The sequence below is a fragment of the Podarcis erhardii genome, assembly GCF_964252035.2.
Source record: "Podarcis erhardii genome assembly, chromosome: Z".
Taxonomy (NCBI): Eukaryota; Metazoa; Chordata; class Lepidosauria; order Squamata; family Lacertidae; genus Podarcis; species Podarcis erhardii.
This window is the reverse complement of record NC_138504.1, coordinates 8,777,761-8,797,895: the sequence shown is the minus strand read 5'-3', so window position 1 is coordinate 8,797,895 and position 20,135 is coordinate 8,777,761. Positions and strand designations below refer to the sequence as shown.

The following is a 20,135-nucleotide window of genomic DNA, read 5'->3' as shown; positions in this document are numbered from 1 at the left end:
TGCCCCCGTAACATAAAGCCCCCCCCCCAAATAAATCCTAGTCACACCCATAGTTCTCCTTGCTCGTTTTTGTGCTGTTATGTTGAATACCAACAAGGAAGTTAGTACCAATAAATAAATTTTCTAGATAAATAAATATAAACTCCAACTTCTTTCAGCTTTTGTAAAATTATTATTCCTTATCTAATGGCCTGCTTTGGTGACTTTAAGTTGCTTCCATCTACCATAAGTCTACAGACAGGAGCTCCGGCATAATAAATTAAACATGAATACTGGTTTCTTCCTCTCCTTTGCCTAGCTGCTATTTTGCTCCCAGAGAACCACCATTCAGTTCAGAACACTTACAGAATTAGCTTGCTGAGCATCTAACTTTTCCTCTGTTGGTTCGTCTCTCTCTCCTGCTTTGAGAAAGTGCCACTTCTGCCAACATGATGTGCCATGGCTGAAGTCTGTGCATTTAAAGCCAATAAATCAGTAAATGTGAGATAGTGATTCCAAGTCACATTTCATACACACATGGTGACTTTTGTAAATAACACTAAGTGCATACATGTGCAAAAGATACTCTGTTCAGATGTGAGTAGTAACACGAGGAAGCTTCTTCCATTAATTTAGATGCTCCATATACCCCATTAAAAATAAATTAATGGAAACACTCCTTTCAAGCTGTGCATTACCTCCCACCTAGGAAACAGAGGCACAATAATCCACAGTTAAGCATTTTTCAGTCCCACTGATTTCAATGGAAGCCTGTGGGCTTCTACTGAAATCAATGGGACCTTCAAATGCTTAATTTTGATCTGATTTTTGCATTTTAGAGACTGTATGTTAAATAAAATCAAATAGTCACTACTGTAAGCAAAAGGTTAAAACTCATCATAGTATATTTTCAGCTGGTGGACCAGGAACTCTAACAGCAGAGTATCTATGACTGGATGATATGCCCAAATATTTATTTTTTGCCATTTGGATTTTTGGTACAGTAAAAAAACAACAACTAGGCACATAAGTATGCAAGGCTTTTGAAGAAACTCAGACATGGTCATTCAATACTTTCCTACAGCTTCCTACAGCTACTGTACTGATCTTTACATTGGGTAGCCTGGAAGAACTATGGTATAATTCCATTTGGCATAGTGCACAACAGGGAACACTGGGTAGGAAAAAGTAACATTATTGGCTTCTTTGGGATATTTTGTGTATTTCTAATTTATCACAAGTACTGAACCAGCAATTTTGGTAGAACCTATGAGGACACACCATTTATAAAACAGGCCAAGCCATTGACATCTGGCAAAGACAACAACCTGGTTCACAAGTCACACTAAGTCAAACCATGGCCTTGTGTGATCATGCGGGCTTCTGAAGAGGTGATTGCAGTTGCTTTGCTCCTCCCTGGCCATTCTGCTGCTCATTCTGCTGCTGTGGTGACCTAACCTATGATTTTGCTTAGCACAGGGGTTGGGAACCTCAAGTCCATGGGTGTAATTACACCCCACCAGTTGCCCTCATTTGGTTCAGCAGGCCATTTTGGTCTAGCCGCACCGACTTTTATATGACATGAGATACAGGGTAGGGAAAGAAATTGTGGCTGGGCCAAAAAGGGGGCTGCAAGTGCTGCCAAATCAGCTGATTGGTGGGACCCACACAGGAATGAATATTTATTTATTTATTTATTTATTTATTTATTTATTTATTTCCCGCCCACCCTGGGAGGCTTCCAGCAGAATATTAAAATACAATGATTCATCAAATGTTAAAAGCTTCCCTAAACAGGGCTGCCTTCAGATGTCTTCTAAAAGTCAGATAGTTGTTTATTTCCTTGACATCAGGTGGGAGGGTGTTCTACAGGGTGGGCGCCACTACCAAGAAGACCCTCTGCCTGGTTCCCTGTAACTTCGCTTCTCGCAGTGGGGAAACCACCAGAAGGCCCTCGGAGCTGGACCTCGTGTCCAGGCAGAATGATGGGGGTGGAGACGCTCCTTCAGGTATACTGGGCTGAGGCCATTTAGGGCTTTAAAGGTTAGCACCAACACTTTGAATTGTGCCTGGAAACGTACTGGGAGCCAATGTAGGTCTTTCAGGACTGGTGTTATGTGGTCTCGGCACACAGTGCTTTGAGGCCCTATCAGCTGATTGATGGGGCTCTCTGCAAGCAGTGATCAGCTGACTGCCAGTGCCTGCTGGCACTATTCAGCTGACAGTGATGACAATCAGCTGGGATTGTGCAGCTGAGGGGGCTGGAGGAAGCAGCTTAGATTCAAAGCACTGGAGGATGTGTTTCTATGCAGGAGAGAAAACATATGAACCCAGACTTGTGGTTTGGCTCTCCTGAACAAACCACAAACCATACACCACAGCACAAACCTTAGTTACAGCTCACGTATAGTCTTGAGAGAGCTGAACTACAAGACCAGGTTCAGACAACGTGCTAAATCAAGCCATGACTATGAACAGTAGCAGAATGACCAGGAAGGAACAAAGCAGCTGTAATCTCCTTTTTGGGAGCTCACAGAAAGTCATAGATTGGTGTAGCATGATGTGTGAACCAAGCCACTCAACATCTGTTCATTTCATAACACTTGGGCAAATAAGTAAGACAGCTAGTGAGCAGGCTACTGCCCAGGCACAACTCCATAGAGACTTCTTTCAGAATACAGTATTGCACTTAATAAGCACCTTGAAAGAACCACTGATACGTGGGTGTGAGGTAGACTTATGCTCAATCTACACTGCTGTACCTAAACCACAAACTTTAGTTGTTGGGTGGGTTGTGTTAATACATCTAAGGGTTAAACTAGCCTCACTATGACCACCAAAGTATTTGCTGAGCTAGACTAATAGCATATTTTGTTCAGTGTGGCTGTTCATATTGGTTTTATTAAATGTTTTGAGCCTGGGATGGCACTCTGGGTTTCTAGATGGAATCAAAACATCTTCTATTTATGAAATCCATTTCAGACACTTGCAAACACTGTTCTCTAGACATGCGTACCACCTAATGGCAAAGTAAACCAAACCTATGTGAATTATCCATGCTTCTGCTATGCATACATTAAAAAAAATTCAACACAACCTTGGCCTAGTGCCTTTCCCCAGCTTAACCCAACCAATAGTGCCGACAGACAAACTTCCAAATAGCAATATTAATAGAAGATGATTCAAGTCTGAAAAAGAGCCTGCTTCTTTTTGTTTTTTATGACTAACACAGGTGCCAGCTACACGGTAAAAATAAACATAAAGTGCTGGACGTTCCAAAAGTGTGAGATGATTAAGATCACACCGCCCTCCACAATGCTGGGTAAATCTATCCTATAATTTTCTTTAATATTTCTGTGGGTTTGCAATAGCAAACAATAACTTAAAATACAAAGAACGCACAGATCTGGAACCTCTCTCGTGCAGGATTAAGGGCATCTCTCTTACACATGCACAGACACAGACACACCTGCTAAGTGTATCTGGCTATGACTGCAGTTCTAATCTCAGCTCAGCCACAAAATCACTAGATTGTATCAGAAAAAGCACTACTCCTCTAGCTTCAGTCCTTCATCTGCAGCAGGAGGAGGCAGTGCTAGCTTAGTTTAGAGGCTGCAGTGAACAGTCCTGTTGTTGGCATTTGTCTGTCTTGAGTGACAATAGAGTGCACCTCCAGGGGTAAAGTCAAACCTTTGTGTTAGCAGCACTGAAGTGACCTCCCTGGGGTGCAAGCCTGGGCAGTGTGTTTGGACTTCTTGGGCTGCCCAGGAGACAAGACCCCCCTCTTGTCTCCAAAGAAAAGCAGAGCAATATGTTTGGTGCCAGTTTGGCTGCAGGAATTGCTGGAAGGAGGCGTACAAGATGCCTTCCAACCCTCTTGGGACTCCAGATGTGTGTAGAGACTACTTAGCCTTTTCTTTCCCCACAGAATATCCCAGAAGGCAGTGGAGGTTTAGGATCAGAGTCTTCCTCCTAGATGGACTATATTTCCAGGTTGATGAGCCCCAACAGCCCTATAAGTCACTGACATTGCTTGATGTGCTTTCAATATTCAAAAGTGTTATTATTTATACAGTATCAGTGAATACCACCTTTTCAGAAGAAAAGCAGAATACAGACACCACTTTTAGATTTTTTTCTTGCAACTAAGCAGTACATAAATTTTATGAAATAAATGAATCAATTCCTGTTCTGAGAAGTTTGCAACTTAAGTTTAGCAGGGATGTAGAGAGAGACAACCAAGGCAAACAAAGGATGAATGTGGGCAGATGAAACTACACATGCTTAATTATCATCCCCATCCTACGTTGAAATGAAATGTCATGGTTTGAGCCAAAGGCTTTGTGGAATGGCCTACCTGCCCAACCATCTTTTACCTGCTCCACCTGGGCACAAGCCTGCTTAAGCCCCTACACACACAAAAGCTTGTGAACACTAGAAGAGCCCTGGTGGCCCTTGCCTTGGCGCTGACAAGTCATATTTGAAATTTCAGGTGGATAAGGTGTATTTTCTATCCCACCTCTAGAGCAATTGGCTGCTGTGGGAAAGAGTGGCTCCTGCAATTTCAGATGTCCTGGTTGCCAAGCTGGCTTTCTGTGCCACTCATGTGTGCCACTAGGAGAACCAGAACTTGCAGCTGCTTCATCATCACATTGCCAACAGCTCCTATGATGGCACAGAGGCATTCTGCAGCCCCAGTTCCCTTCTAGGTCTGGTACCACTGGTTTCACTCTGTTTTAAGACATCTTGACACAAGGCTTCCCTTTAATCAAATGAATTGCTATTGTACACCACTATTCTTTGCTGTGCCTGAGCAGAGTTCTTAAGGTTGGGCACAGGCTGTCCCATGTAGCTCACTAGGCCACATCCCAGCCTCAAGGTCATTACAGCCCTTGTTCAACCTCTTGAATCTCTGACAATATGTCATGGACTGGTTGAATGCAGAGGAATGGTGGGAGGAACCAGCTGGGGAACCCCCAAGGGAAGGAGGCTCAGAGCCCGGGGAGTGGTGGTGGGGCGAAGATGAGTGGTCAGAGGGAGAAGGGGGAGAAGATTGGGAAGAGGAGGTGTCGGAAGAGGTAACAGGGCTTAGTAAGCTGGGTGAGCCTGTGGCAGAGAGAAGTCCAGAATCAAAGGCTGAAGCAGGCGAGTAGGAGGAGGGAGGCCAAGAGGCAGAGAAGAGTCAGGCTGGTAATGAGTCAAAAGTGTCTTCTTCTCTTGCTGCAACAAACTCCCCTCCCTCCTTGTCTTCAAGATCCAGAAGAGGCATGAAATGGGAGGAGCAAAGGCAGGCATGCAGGCACAGTCTCAAATTGTTTGAGGAAGAAGCTCTGAGAGGAGGAGACAGATGACTGTGAGGAGGTGGAGACCTTTAATCTCAGCAACTGATTCATGGACACACCACCATGCCTTGGCAGATGGTGTTTTTGCTATTAAAGAGTTAACTCCAACTTGCACAGTGTGATTTACTAATGCCTCATTTCTGACACAATATGACCCATCAATCTCCAGCACTAAGATCCTATTACCTGGCTTAGCAGTTTCCCTTCAACTCTGAAGCTGTAGCTAAACTCCTGCTCTTTGTATCATCCTTTATGCCGTTCTTACCACTTCTTTCCATTCTCAAGAGCAAATGCTAACCCGGTTTATATTTTAAAGCTTGTTATGAATGATACTTTGTTTAGGAATGAAGAGGTGACCAAGTAGGCGCAAAAAACTCTAAGAGACTATTTTGAGATAAATATGAATACTACAGTGGAAAAAAGAGTAATTTGGGACGCAAGCAAAGCGGTTATGAGAGGATTCCTAATACAACAGAATGCAATTAAGAAGAGAACTCAGAATGAAAAAAAGGATAAAATCCTGGGGAAAATAAAGGAAGGAGAGAAGAAACTCAGAGCAAAACCAAAGTCACAGGAGATTCTGAAAGAGATAAAGTTATACCAAGTACAATATACGAAGTTGATGAATCAGGAAATAGAATGGAAGATTAAACAGATGAGGCAAAAGTCATTTGAATTGGCTAATAATTGTGGAAAATTGTTGGCCTGGCAAATGAAAAAAAGACAAAAACTGAATACTATTACGAATTTGGAAGTGGAAGGAAAGAATATACAGAACCCAGTGGAGATCAGGAAGTGTTTTCAGAGGTATTTTAAACAACTTTATACACAGGAGAAACAGAAAGAAATGGACATTGATCGATTTTTGAAAATAAATGGACTACACAAAATCTCTCAGGAAAAACAGCTAATGTTGAATTACAAAATAACGGATCAGGAGGTGGAAGGGGCCATTCAGAACATGCAATTAGGTAAATCTCCAGGACCAGATGGTTTGACTTCAAGATATTACAGATCTCTGAAAGAATGGTTAATACAACCATTGAAGGAAGTCTGCAATGAAATATTGGAAGGGAGAAAGGCACCAGAGTCGTGGAAGGAAGCTTACATTACACTTATACCGAAAACAGAGACTGAAAAGACACAGCTTAAGAATTACCGCCCCATATCGCTGCTTAATGTGGATTACAAAATTTTTGCAGATATTTTGGCTAAAAGATTAAAAAAGGTGTTAGTAGAAGAAATTCATAAAGACCAAGCGGGCTTTCTCCCGGGCAGATACTTGTCTGACAACACGAGGAATATAATTAATATTCTAGAAAAACTACAAGTGAATATCAATACCAAGGCAGTTTTGATATTTGTGGACGCAGAGAAAGCCTTTGACAACATCTCTTGGAGTTTTATGAAGAAGAATCTACAGTGGTATGATAAGGTAAAAGCACACAAAGCTTTTAAAAATCATATTGTTAGAAAAGCATTGTTTAATGTTTGGATAAGATATAAGGATTTGTTAAAAAAGAAAACCCCAAGATGGTTGTCACCAATGGAAGCGAAGGCACAGAAAAAACTCAATATGGAGGCCAAATGGCCGAAATATTAGGAAATTTTGGAACAAGATGGAGACAGAATAAAATTGCAGAGTTTTGAAAAACTGAAAAATAAAGTGCGAGATTGGCTCCATTATTATCAAATAATGGAGGCATACAATTTGGACAAAAAAGTTGGCTTCCAGGTGGAAAAATCAAAATTGGAAACAGAATTGTTAGATTCAAAAACTAAGAATTTGTCAAGAATGTATAACTTGCTGTTGAAATGGAACACTCAAGATGAAATGGTGAAATCTGATATGATTAAATGGGCACAAGATGTTGGACATAACATAATGATGGCTGACTGGGAACAGTTATGGACCACAGGTATGAAATTTACGGCATGTAATGCCCTAAGAGAAAACTTAATGAAAATGATTTATAGATGGTACATGACACCAGTTAAGCTTGCAAAAATTTACCATTTGCCCGATAATAAATGTTGGAAATGTAATGAGATTGAAGGTACATTCTTTCACCTTTGGTGGACATGCCCAAGGATTAAGACATTCTGGGAGATGATTTATAATGAAATGAAAAAGGTATTCAAATCTACCTGCCTGAAGAAACCAGAGGCCTTTCTCCTGGGCATGGTTGGCCAATTGGTGCCAAAGAAGGATAGAACTTTCTTTATGTATGCAACAACAGCAGCAAGAATACTCATTGCGAAGTATTGGAAGACACAAGATTTACCCACCCGGGAAGAATGGCAGATGAAGTTGATGGACTATATGGAACTGGCGGAAATGACTGGCAGAATCCGAGACCAGGGAGAAGAGTCGGTGGAAGAAGACTGGAAAAAGTTTAAAGATTATTTACGTAAATACTGTAAAATTAATGAATGCTTGAAAAATGTTGGAATGAAGTTATATGGCTTTAGTAGAAATGTTATAAGGAATTAAGTATAAATAGATTAATAGATTAATAGAGTATTAAAAGAAAAAATAAGGTTAGAATGTGTTAAGATAATTATAGGATAGAAAACAGAGGAAGATGGAAAGGAATTGCTGAAACAATTAACAGAAGTGGAATACAAAAAGGGAGGTGTGAGGAGGTCGCGGAAATAAGTGAATGAAATATAAAATACTGAAATTATTTGATGTGTTTTTAAATTGTTTTTGTTTTGTTTTGTTAGTTTAATGTGTTAGTGTTATGTAGTGATTTTGTATTGTATTGTATTGTTCTTCTTTTTGTAGTGTTTAAATTGTTGGAAAACTAATAAATATTTTATATATATATATATATATATATATATATATATATATAAGCTTGTCACATGGCAGGCATCTATTTTTCACTCATCAAGCCAGCCACCATTGAAACAACAGATGCACTCCTGCGATTGTCAGCTCACGTAGCTTTTTTATCTGAGTAGGAGAAGGAGGGATGAAACAGGATCTAACATGCAAAGCCTGGAAGTTATTCAATTAAAAGAAAAAAGAAACTAAGGGGGCGGGGGGAAAGATTCGGCCACAGATGCTGGTAACTGCATTTCTGCATGTCCATTAAAGACATTCTCATAAAAGCCGGAACAACACACGTCACTGGTGCAACTATGAAGAACGCTGAGAAATCAATAGTCATATAACAATGTCTTCCTTTTTAAAGAAATCTATCTGTAAGATGAAAACTGAGTGCAGCTAAGGCTTTCTCCTCCACTAAAGAGCTAAAAATTTACACGCGCTGCCAGTTCAGATCGGACCTACCATGTTTAATATATTCTGGGTTATATTTTTTCCTAGCTAAATCAATAACAGGCAGCTATTCCCCAAGGTGAAAATATACATTAAGGAGGGAAGACATGAGACTAGACAACCTTCTAGTTATTTGTTAAAGGAGGGGAAAGGGGGAAAAAGGGCTTAGAGATTTTTTGTGCTTGCTTCCAATCCACGTAGGTGGATTATATCTCTGGTGAAACATCAGCATGCAATGTAACACTGTTAGGAGCAGCCAAATGACACTCCTCCCTGTTTGATAACACGATACTTACTTTGCCATTATTGATTCTTCCACATAAGTGGCTTGTATAGAACATAACATGCTGCTTAGATTATGCTTCACAATGCCTGAGACAAAAAAAGCAAAGTAAGTGAAAGGATCCCAGCTGCCTAAACAATAATGCCTTGCTTACAACCTGATAATGGCATGAGGATGAAACAGCTGTATTAGCCTTGGCAGAAAATTATTTCAGACACAGCTATGCTTGATTTATGGCTTAAATCCTTGAGCACAGCACCTGATACAATTTTCTGAAGTCCTGTGACATTTGAGCATCTTCATGCAATCTAGTCCTTGCTGTGTGAAACTGGACTAATGGATGATAAACAACCAGAAGCCAAAAGGATGGATTATTTCACCTGGTTCTGTACATTTTGCAGCTCCACTCAATACATGTTGGTTGTCTTAACCCCCCACACCCACCACCTCCCCAAATACATTTCTTGGAATGCTGACTGAGGATAACGTAAGCCATTCTTCCAGCAGCTAAGGATGGTTAGATCTGGCGATATGCAAGCCAGTGGAGCGAAAGTAAAAGTTCATTTTTATTAAGTTTGAGGCCAGATTGGGCAGCAGCAGTCCTATCACTCCATAACCCATTAAAGGCCCCCTCCTCAGAGCATTCCATTCTCTCCTACGCCTCCACTCCAAGCCCTTGCAGCTGCATTACACACACTAAATGATTTAGCACTCTGTTTTGAAGACGGCCAATAAAACACACACACAAAAATGCAGTGCCAAACTTTCTAGTATTTCTTGCCAACTTTTTAAGCTTTATGGATCCTAGTGTCCAGACTCTTCTATGAAGGCAACCGACTCCAATATGGCTAACCTCCCCAAATCTGAAAAGGAAGCAGTTATCCTTGACAGCAATGTTTCCTTTCCAGGCAAGACAAAGTAAGGAAAACTTTAGTGGCATGCTTTAAGTGGCAGGACAAACTTAAAGCCTTTAGAAATAAGATGAAAACCAGAGGACCAAACCAGGCTTAAGCAAACAGACAAATGACAAGGGGGAATCTTTCATCTGAAGAAGACAGTCATCTTCAAGAGAAGAGAAATGGGGAGAGATTAAACAATACAAAATAATTAAGCATGTGAAATCAGGAAATGGAAAATTTATATATTTCTCTTCAGAAACAGGAACACAAGAACATGTAGTAACACACAAAGGGAACACATTCTACTCTTTTAAGAAATGAAATAGGCACTTAGTATTTTCTCCTGTATTTATGCTAGCTGCACTACTGATGTCATCAGTTAAGGTAGACTTGACTAAACCATGTTCAGCAGTTTGTAATCTGTTGCAATAATCACTACAATACGTAAGAAAGTTATTTCCTTTCTGTTTCTAGCATATGAGCACACCCACTATGAGTGCTGGTTGACACAGCATATCACAGAGAAGACTCAGCTGAACGCTTCTCTAGATGTTTGAAGTGCTATAATCCAAGAAAAGGTTTACCGCATTTCTGATTGTTGTTCTCTTCTATCCCCCCAGCTCACTCACTCAACTTGTTCTACCAAGTTCCCGTGTAATTCCCTTTCACATTATTCTTCCACATAAGTTCTGTGTGAAGTTCCAATAACAGGTAAGCAAAGTAACTGGAGACCAACAAAAACAATACTATCCTATACATGTGCATAAAGCAGCAAACAGCTTACAATCTGCAAAAAGCCTCCAATCTGAAAGAAAACAACCTGCCACAGAATGGGAATGAAATCCATTTTGATAAAGCACATGCCTTTGTGAATCATAAGCAGACTTCCTACAAAACTCTTTTTCTCCTGATTCCCTGCAGACATGTGCAATTTTCACTGCCTGTCAGTTTATCAAAAAGACCAGGGCATCAAATTTCAGCTCTGGATTGTCAGGTCTGATCCCCATTTCCTTTCAAATTCCAAAATACTGACACATTGATTGGAGTTCATAGTGTCAGACAACAGCACTTAAGAGCCTTTGTGTGTATGTACTAAAATATATCTTCTGATCTATCTTTTATGCTTTTTAAAAACTTTTGCAGCCTCATGAGTATTGATTGATTGGGGCTCATTTATATATGATTTCCACCAAGTAGCAGGCAATTCAGTCAAACTAAACCATTCTTTTGTGTAGCCCTTTAAAAGGGGGGCCTAGCTCAGGGTATAAATTCTTGTTCAAACTGCAGTGATGTCCCAGTGGCTGAGCTTTTCTTAGTGCTCAACTGCTAACTTAAAATCAAAAAAATACACTCTAAATCAGGAAGTGTTTACTTGCTTAAAAAAAAAAAGTTTCAGAAACTTAAGATTGTAAAAATGAGGAAGTCCCTCCATAAACAGGTTGTCTATTAATGACAGACTTTAAAAGGGGGGCGGGGAAAATGTAGTGTTTCCTACTTCATGTATGAGGATACGCACACCACGGAACAATGTTCTTAGATCTCTCTTAATAGGAATGTTTTCAGTGTAAGTATTTGAGCCTGTAAGACCCAGTTCTATATATTTCAAAAAATCCTCCTCCTTAAGACATTACCAATTGTCTTTGCTCAATAAGAACATTCATCCTGTCTCAGCAACAGAAGATGCTCAGAAAACACTATAAGCAATGTGTCCCTTCTTGCTAGAGATCTAAGGATTTTATTGAAAGCCAAGCCTGACTTGTATGTACAAGCAGCACCCAGCTGCAGTTACATTCCCGACGCAGTTGCTGAAAGGAAACCAAATCAAACACCAACCAATTCATTTTTTTTATTATAAATATTTATTAAAATTTTTGAATACAAATGCATAAATAATAAACAACATTACTTATATCATAACATAATTTCATCACTTCTTTGGACTCCCTCACGTCTCCCGCTCCCACTTGCATCGTTAAAAAGTTTTTTCAAGCAAATTATCATCTTGTTTACAATCTTATATCCGCTCATTTAAGTATAATCTAGCAATTCTCCAAAAGGTTTATATTTTCCTTAGTCTCACTTATCATCGAATTCAAATCAAATTTAGTGGTGGACAATTTTTTATGATCTAGCATCCTTCTTAACATTCAACCAAATTACAATATTTTTGTAAATAAATCTTAAATTTCTTCCAGTCTTCTTCAACCCTCTCTTCTCCCAGGTCTCGGATTCTGCCAGTCATCTCGGCCAGTTGCATATAGTCCATCAGCTGCATCTGCCATTCTTCCAGTGTGGGTAGATCTTGCGTTTTCCAGTTCTTAGCGATGAGTATCCTTGCTGCCGTTGTTGCATACATAAAAAATGTTCGGTCCTTCTTTAGCACCTTCTGACCGACAATACCCAGAAGGAAGGCCTCTGGTTTCTTAGTGAAGGTATACTTAAATACCTTTTTCAACTCATTATATATCATTTCCCAGAAGGCCTTCACTTTAGGGCAAGTCCACCAGAGGTGAAAGAATGTTCCTTCACTTTCTTTACATTTCCAACATTTATTTTCAGACAAATGGTATATTTTGGCAAGTTTAACTGGGGTCATGTACCATCTATATATCATTTTCATTACATTTTCCTTCAGAGCATTACATGCAGTGAAGTTCAGCCCAGTGGTCCACAACCTTTCCCAGTCCTCAAACATAATGTTATGCCCAATGTCCTGTGCCCACTTTATCACAGCCGATTTAACCATTTCGTCTTGTGTATTCCATTTTAACAGCAAGTTATACATTCTTGATAGTACCTTAGTCTTTGGTTCTAACAATTCTGTTTCCAACTTCGATTTCTCCACCTGGAACCCTAACTTTTTGTCGTTTTTAAAGACTTCTTTAATCTGAGCATAATGTAACCAGTCTCGCACTTTATCCTTCATTTTCTCCAAACTCTGCAATTTCCAATTGTCTCCATCTTTTTCTAATATTTCCCAATATTTTGGCCATTTGGCCTCCATATTGGGTCTTTTTCGGGCCTTAGCTTCCAGAGGTGAAAGCCACCTTGGAGTTTTGTTTTCCAATAAGTCTTTGTATTTTGTCCAGACATTAAATACTGCTTTCCTGACAATATGGTTCTTAAAGGCCTTATTGATCTTAACCTTGTCATACCATAAGTATGCATGCCAACCAAAAGCATTGTTAAAGCCTTCCAGGTCCAGTACATCAGTGTCCTCCAGAAGTAGCCAGTCTTTTAGCCAGCAGAAAGCTGCGGCTTCATAGTACAGCAAACACCAACCAATTCATAAACTTTTTCTCTTGTATGAAAATGCCCCCTACCCCACTACACACACAAAAATAATCATAATCATAATCTTAAAGGGAAGCCTTTATGCTTGAAGTTAGCCAGGCAAAGGTGAGGAACATGTCTTTTTCTATAGCAATGCCACAGCTGTGGAACTCTGATTCAATCTTTGGCTATTTTTCAGAAGAGAATAATGTTCCTTCTCCATTAAGCATCTGAAACACTGTAAAGTTAGTCATTGTGAAAAAAGCAAACGCCAGAGACTATGGATGAATCAATCGGTCAATTTTGGTTTCTCTGTTTTTCCTTCTTAAATTCAGATCTCCTCATCAACTTGATTTTTTTCTCATGAAAATTCACCAGCACTTTGGTGCCAATTTCTCCTAAGACACATTCTGATAGGTAATTTTGCCTTGTTGTTGGTATCCATCTGTCTCGGGAGACAATGGAAGAATGTGCCTTCGGAGGTGAAGTCTAACCGTTGGAGAGTCACAGTGCCAGCTGTGGCTGTAGAGACCGATATAGAAGAGACATGTTTTATTGCAGCTGGGGCAGATGAAGGTGTCTGGTTGTGCTGCTGCAGATGCACCATGGTGTTTCTTTTTTTAAAAAAATAATATTTATAAAAAAATTTAAAGGTTACAAAAAGCAAAAGTAAAATTAATAACACCATATTAAACAAAAACAAAACAACGCATCACAATAAGGAAAAAAGAAGAAAAGGGAAAAAAAAACCACAACTAATCTTCCCATAACTTATCTTTCATTTGCTTGTTTCCTTGACCTCCTCACACCTCCCTTTTTTGTATTCTAATTCGGTTAACTATTTCAGCAAATCCTTTCCATCTTTTCCAATTTTTGTTCTGTAATTTATCTCAATATGATGTAACTTTACTTTCCCTTCTTTCACCAATTAACAGCCTTATTTTTTCCTAAACCCTTATAACATTTCTGCTAAAACCACATAACTTCATTCCAACATCCTTCTAACATTCATTAATTTTACAATGTTTCTGTAAATAGTGTTTAAATTTCTTCCAGTCTTCTTCCGCCGACTCTTCTCCCTGGTCTCGGATTCTGCCAGTCATTTCCGCCAGTTCCATGTAGTCCATCACCTTCATCTGCCATTCTTCCTGGGTGGGTAGATCTTGTGTCTTCCAGTACTTTGCAATAAGTATTCTTGCTGCGGTTGTTAGATACATAAAGAAAGTTCTATCCTTCTTTGACACCAATTGGCCGACCATGCCCAGGAGAAAGGCCTCTGGTTTCTTCAGAAAGGTATATTTAAATACTTTTTTCATTTCATTATAGATCATCTCCCAGAAAGTCTTAATCCTTGGGCATGTCCACCAAAGGTGAAAGAACGTACCTTCGGTCTCTTTGCATTTCCAACATTTATTTTCGGGCAAATGGTAAATTTTTGCAAGCTTGACTGGTGTCATGTACCATCTATAAATCATTTTCATTAAGTTTTCTCTTAGGGCATTACATGCCGTAAATTTCATACCTGTGGTCCATAACTGTTCCCAGTCAGCCATCATAATATTATGTCCAACATCTTGTGCCCATTTAATCATAGCTGATTTCACCATTTCATCCTGAGTGTTCCATTTCAACAGCAAGTTATACATTCTTGACAAATTCTTAATTTTAGGATCTAGCAGTTCTGTTTCCAATTTTGATTTTTCCACCTGGAAGCCAATTTTTTTATCCAAATTATATGCCTCCATTATTTGATAATAATGGAGCCAGTCTCGCACTCTATTTTTTAGCTTTTCAAAACTCTGCAGTTTTAATCTGTCTCCCTCTTGTTCCAAAATTTCCCAATATTTCGGCCATTTGGCCTCCATATTAAGCTTTTTCTGAGCCTTCGCTTCCATTGGTGACAACCACCTTGGGGTTTTATTTTCAAGCAAGTCCTTATATCTTGACCAGACATTAAACAATGCTTTTCTGACAATATGGTTTTTAAACACTTTATGTGCTTTGACCTTATCATACCACAAATATGCATGCCACCCAAATACATTGTTAAAACCTTCTAAGTCCAGCACGTCAGTGTTTTCAAGAAGCAGCCATTCTCTCAGCCAGCAAAAAGCAGCTGATTCATAATAAAGTTTTAAGTCTGGCAGGGCAAATCCACCTCTTTTTTAGCATCAGTTAATATCTTAAATTTTATCCGAGGCTTCTTGCCCTGCCAGCCAAATCTAGAAATATCTCTCTGCCACTTCTTGAAACAATCCATTTTATCCAAAATTTGCAATGTTTGAAACAAAAACAGCATCCTTGGCAATACATTCATTTTTATCGCAGCAATTCGGCCTAGCAATGATAGCTTCAGATTTGACCATATTTCTAGATCCTTTTTCACTTCCATCCAACATTTTTCATAATTATCCTTAAATAAATTCACGTTCTTGGCAGTCATATTTACCCCTAGGTATTTCACTTTCTTAACCAGTATTAATCCTGTCTCCTTCTGAAACCTCTCTCTCTCAGTCACTGTTAGATTTTTCTTTAAAACCTTAGTTTTCATCTTATTCAACTTAAATCCCGCTACTTGTCCAAATTCTTGGATCAGTTCCAATACTCTTTTAGTACTAGATTCTGGCTCCTGTAATGTCAATACCAAATCATCAGCAAATGCTTTCAATTTGTACTGTTTAGCTCCGACTTGTATACCTTTAACCAATTGGTCCCTTCTAATCATGTTTAAAAGAACCTCCAGGATCGATGTAAAAAGCAGTGGAGAGATTGCGCAACCTTGTCGTGTTCCTTTCTCTATCTTAAATTCTTCCGTCACTACATTATTCACAATTAATTTAGCCTTTTGTTCTGAGTAAATTGCACCTATACTGTTCCCAAAACCTTGACCAACCCCCATCCCCTGTAGATTCTTCTTCATGAAACTCCAAGAAATATTGTCAAAGGGCACCATGGTGTTTCTTCTCTTTCCACTCCTCCCGGAGGTTGTTCTTCCTCTAGTCACTGCTGTGGATACATGTCTTTACTGTCTATCTCCAGGCACTGTGGTCATCTGCAAGGGATTATCACATGTCAATGTTGGTGTTGACAGCATTAATATCTCATTTGCAGACATCTTTATAATGAAAGCCAGCTTCTCATAAAACATGTCCTTGGGGATTCTGCCATTTTCCATTCTGTGAACATGACCAAGCCAGTGTAGATGTCACTAAGACAGGAATGTAAACATGTGAGCACATCTTTATTTGAGACTCTGTCCTGCCGTATGATGTCCAAAATCTTCCTAACTCAGCACATGTGGAAGACATTGAGGTGTCGCTCCTGGCAAGTGCAAGTTGCCCACAACTCACTTCCATAAAGCAGCATGCTCAACATGGAAGCCTGGTAGACTTTCATCTTGGTATTGGACATTAGCATCACATTCTCCCATACCCTGTTGGAGAGGTGAGCCATTGTCATAGTTGCCTTGCCAATACACTTGTCAATGGAGAGTTTGCTGGTAATGGTGGAACCTAGGTAAACAAAACCGTCTACCACCTCAAGCGTGTGGTCACCAATGCTGATGTGTAGTATGCTGATTATGTCCTGACCCAGAATGTTGGTCTTTGTCAGGCTGATGGTAAGGTCAAATTCTCTGCAGGCTTGGAACAAAAAGGTTGATGAATCTCTGTAGATCTTTTTTGGAGTGTGCTGTCAAGGCTGCGTCATCTGCAAACAAAATCTCTCAGATCCACTTTTGTCTTAGCATGGTGACGTGCCAAGCTGAACAGACCCCTGTCACCAAAAGCATATGAGACCACCAGAGAGAATAACATGCCAAAGAGAGCTGGGACGATAACACAGCCCTGTTTCACACTGCTCTTTATAGGGAAGGCCTCCGAGGTTGACCCGTCATACTGGGCAGTGTCACACAATCATACTGTGAGGTGGGCATCCTATCTTGTTGAGAGGTGTGAAGAGTCTTTTCAGCTGATGAGGTCAAAGGCCTTCATCAGGTCTATGAATGCATGTACAAAGGGTGTCTCTGCTCTCTGCATTTCTCCTGCAGCTTACACAGTGAGAAAACCATGTCGACTGTTTATCTCTGAGCTGTAAAGCTGCATTGTGAGTCAGGATAGACCCTATCAGCTACTGATTATAGTTTGTTGAGAACTGTGTTTTCCTGTGAGTACAGTTCTTGATAGTGCTCTGCCCATTGCTTCATCTGCTTGCTGTGGTCTGTGATGATCCCTCCCTGTTTGACTGGAGAACTGAATTGCAAAATTTTAAAAAACGCAAATTTTGAAGGACGATTGTACTTTGGTTTGAGTAGGTGCAAAATCAGAGAGTTTTGACTTTAAATGCAAACTGATTTAAATCTTCCCCCCCATCCCTACCTGAGGCCCACATTTGTTGCAGGACAAAATATTTACTTGCAATCACTGTAGATTTAAGCAAAGTACACCCAGTACTTTGCCCTCGAATACAGAACTTCATCTACTGTTCTTATGTACTCTGTTACCGAGAACTAAAAGGTTACTTTGCCATGGAATCCTCAGAGCACACAACAGCTACAAAGCTAACTGAGAAATTTATTGTCTCTCCAACTAGGACAGAAGAGGAACAGAAAACCAAGACACAACTAAGTTTAGGGCAGCACAGTGATTAAAATAGAGCCCTGTTCAGGTGGTCCCTCCGTATTTAACTGGTGTGAAGGAAAGACTGGGGGTGCCCTCTGAGGCCCCATCTGCTCCAGTGTTGCACCATCACCCCTAGAATAACTTCCATGTACTCAATTGTGTGGGGAGACTACACAAGTACAGCTGACAACACTACTGCAGAAGTTCAGCCCCTGATAAATAGGAGGCAGGAACAGTGATGCAGTATGATGGAGGGGTTGGGGCCAGAATCATACCCCTACTTTTCCCACCCACACAATGGTAATCATGTTAGAAGAGCTTGCTGGATCAGGTCCATCTGGTCCAGTTTGTTGTTCTCACAATGGCTATGCAGATACTTGGGGGAAAACTGCAAGCAAGGACCCAAACACAAGAGCACTCTTCCCCACTGCGGTTTCCAACAACTGGTATTCAGAAGCATTATTGCCTTCCTCTAGGATTGCTTGATGGTTAATTTAAAGACAGTATCAACTCAGTCCTTATGAGTGCCTTTACTTTTTTATGCTGGTTTAAATAGCTCCACCTTCAAGTATTTTACTGTTCTAGGTCTAGTTTCAGTGCTTTCATGTTCAATTTATTGTGCTTGTTTTATTGCATCTTGTAACTCAGCTCAAGCCATTGGTATGGAGAAAGGTAGATAAGACAATGGTATCAGAAGGCATGTTTTGGATTTGTCAGGCACTAAGAACAAGCTGGACCATACAGAAGGCTGATCGCTGAAGAACTGATGCTTTTGAACTGTGGTGCTGGAGGAGACTCTTGAGAGTCCCATGGACTGCAAGAAGATCAAACGTTTCCATTCTTAAGGAAATCAGCCCTGAGTGCTCACTGGAAGGACAGATCGTGAAGCTGAGGCTCCAATACTTTGGCCACCTCATGAGAAGAGAAGACTCCCTGGAAAAGACCCTGATGTTGGGAAAGATGGAGGGCACAAGGAGAAGGGGACGACAGAGGACAAGATGGTTAGACAGCGTTCTCGAAGCTACAAACATGAGTCTGACCAAACTGCGGGAGGCAGTGGAAGATAGGAGTGCCTGGCGTGCTCTGGTCCATGGGGTCACGAAGAGTCGGACACGACTAAACGACTAAACAACAACAAGGACAAGCTGGGTCCATACAAAATGGGTAGGCTGAACATGAACCAGAGTACAATCATAGTATTGGCACTTGAAATTTAAAAAAGTGGCAGAGCAGCTTTTAAACTAATCACTGTGGGAAACAGGAGCTAAGGAGCTTCTGCTTCAAATAAATTATCCTTAGGGAATTTATGATTGTTCAATAGGTGCAGCATAGATCTAGGTGGTGAAAGTGCATGGGGACATGGAAGGCATTCAAAGAGACCACAGAGGAAAATTCACACATCAGGAGCAGCTGTTGTTCTTGTTGAGGTAATTTATATCTTGCTTCATATTACAAAAAAGTCTCTAACCGGTTTGCAACATTACAAAACAATATAGATTCCAATCAGATTGGATCAAGAAATAAATGGAATATCCCTAGGAGAGAAAATATACAAAATAAGGGCATTTGCAGATGATTTAGTCTTAATGGTGGAAAATACAAAGGAAAGCATAGCAAAGGCTCTAGAAAAAGTGGGAAACTTTGGAAGGGTATCAGGTTTTGCTTTGAATAAAGAAAAAACGAAACTAATGGTAAAAAACATGGGAGATCAAGAGAAAAAGGAACTGGTAGAAAAATTTGCATTACAAATTGTAAAAAAAAGTGAAATATTTAGGAATACAAATAACAATGAAAAATATAAATTTGTTTGAAGATAATTATAAAAAAAATTGGGAAGAAACAAAAAGAGAAACGGAAACTTGGACAAGTTGGCGCCCCGGCAATGGCGGAGCTCCTCCGATCGGGAGGAACTTGATCCATGGAAAGTTGGGTCTGAACCGCCACGGCGAAGGCAAAGACCCATTGAAATCACAGGCAGAAGAGCTTGTGAACCTGGGATTCGGCTGGCACCTTTTGCGCCTCCCCTACTCACGGGGAAACCCTGTTTTGGGGATCCTGAGCGACATGGGGTGAGCGGCGCGGTGCTTTGAATCGACCGCTTCTTTCATGGAGTGAAGCCGCATTGCTGTTGCCGGAGAGCGCTGACTTTTTCTTGTGGACAATTGGATTTTAAAGAACAACCCGTGAGTAAAACGGAAAATTGGATCTTTAAATATCTTAATTTGGCATCAAACGGGGAAGGTTCAAAACAGGAAGTCCACCTTCCCCTTTTGTAAATAGACTGAAGCAAAGAGCTTACAAGTTAAGGTCTTGGAAAGCCTTATGTAAAGGATTAAACTTCCATCGATTGAAATTATTAGACCCCCCTTGGAAGCAGGAAAAGAGGGGGGAAATTTTGGACTGTGTATCCTGCAGGAGAGAGTGATTAAAATTAAATTACCACTGCTCTGAACC

At 40.2% G+C, this 20,135-nt stretch overlaps 1 long non-coding RNA gene across 8 annotated transcripts in view; it reads left to right on the top strand.

The window, feature by feature from the left end:
- The window catches only part of LOC309334058, a 117,334-nt gene that overhangs the window by 40,230 nt on the left and 56,969 nt on the right, over window positions 1-20,135 (top strand). Inside the window, exons 2-3 of one of the 8 annotated variants that reach the window (XR_014152813.1) lie at window positions 10,410-10,500; window positions 19,003-19,108. The exons of 4 other annotated variants lie outside the window; for them this stretch is intronic. This is a non-coding gene — a long non-coding RNA (uncharacterized lncRNA). Of the gene's footprint in view, window positions 1-10,120; window positions 10,501-19,002; window positions 19,109-20,135 lie in introns of those variants that run through there. 3 more of the 8 variants (XR_014152815.1, XR_014152812.1, XR_014152814.1) reach the window with 3 other exon arrangements.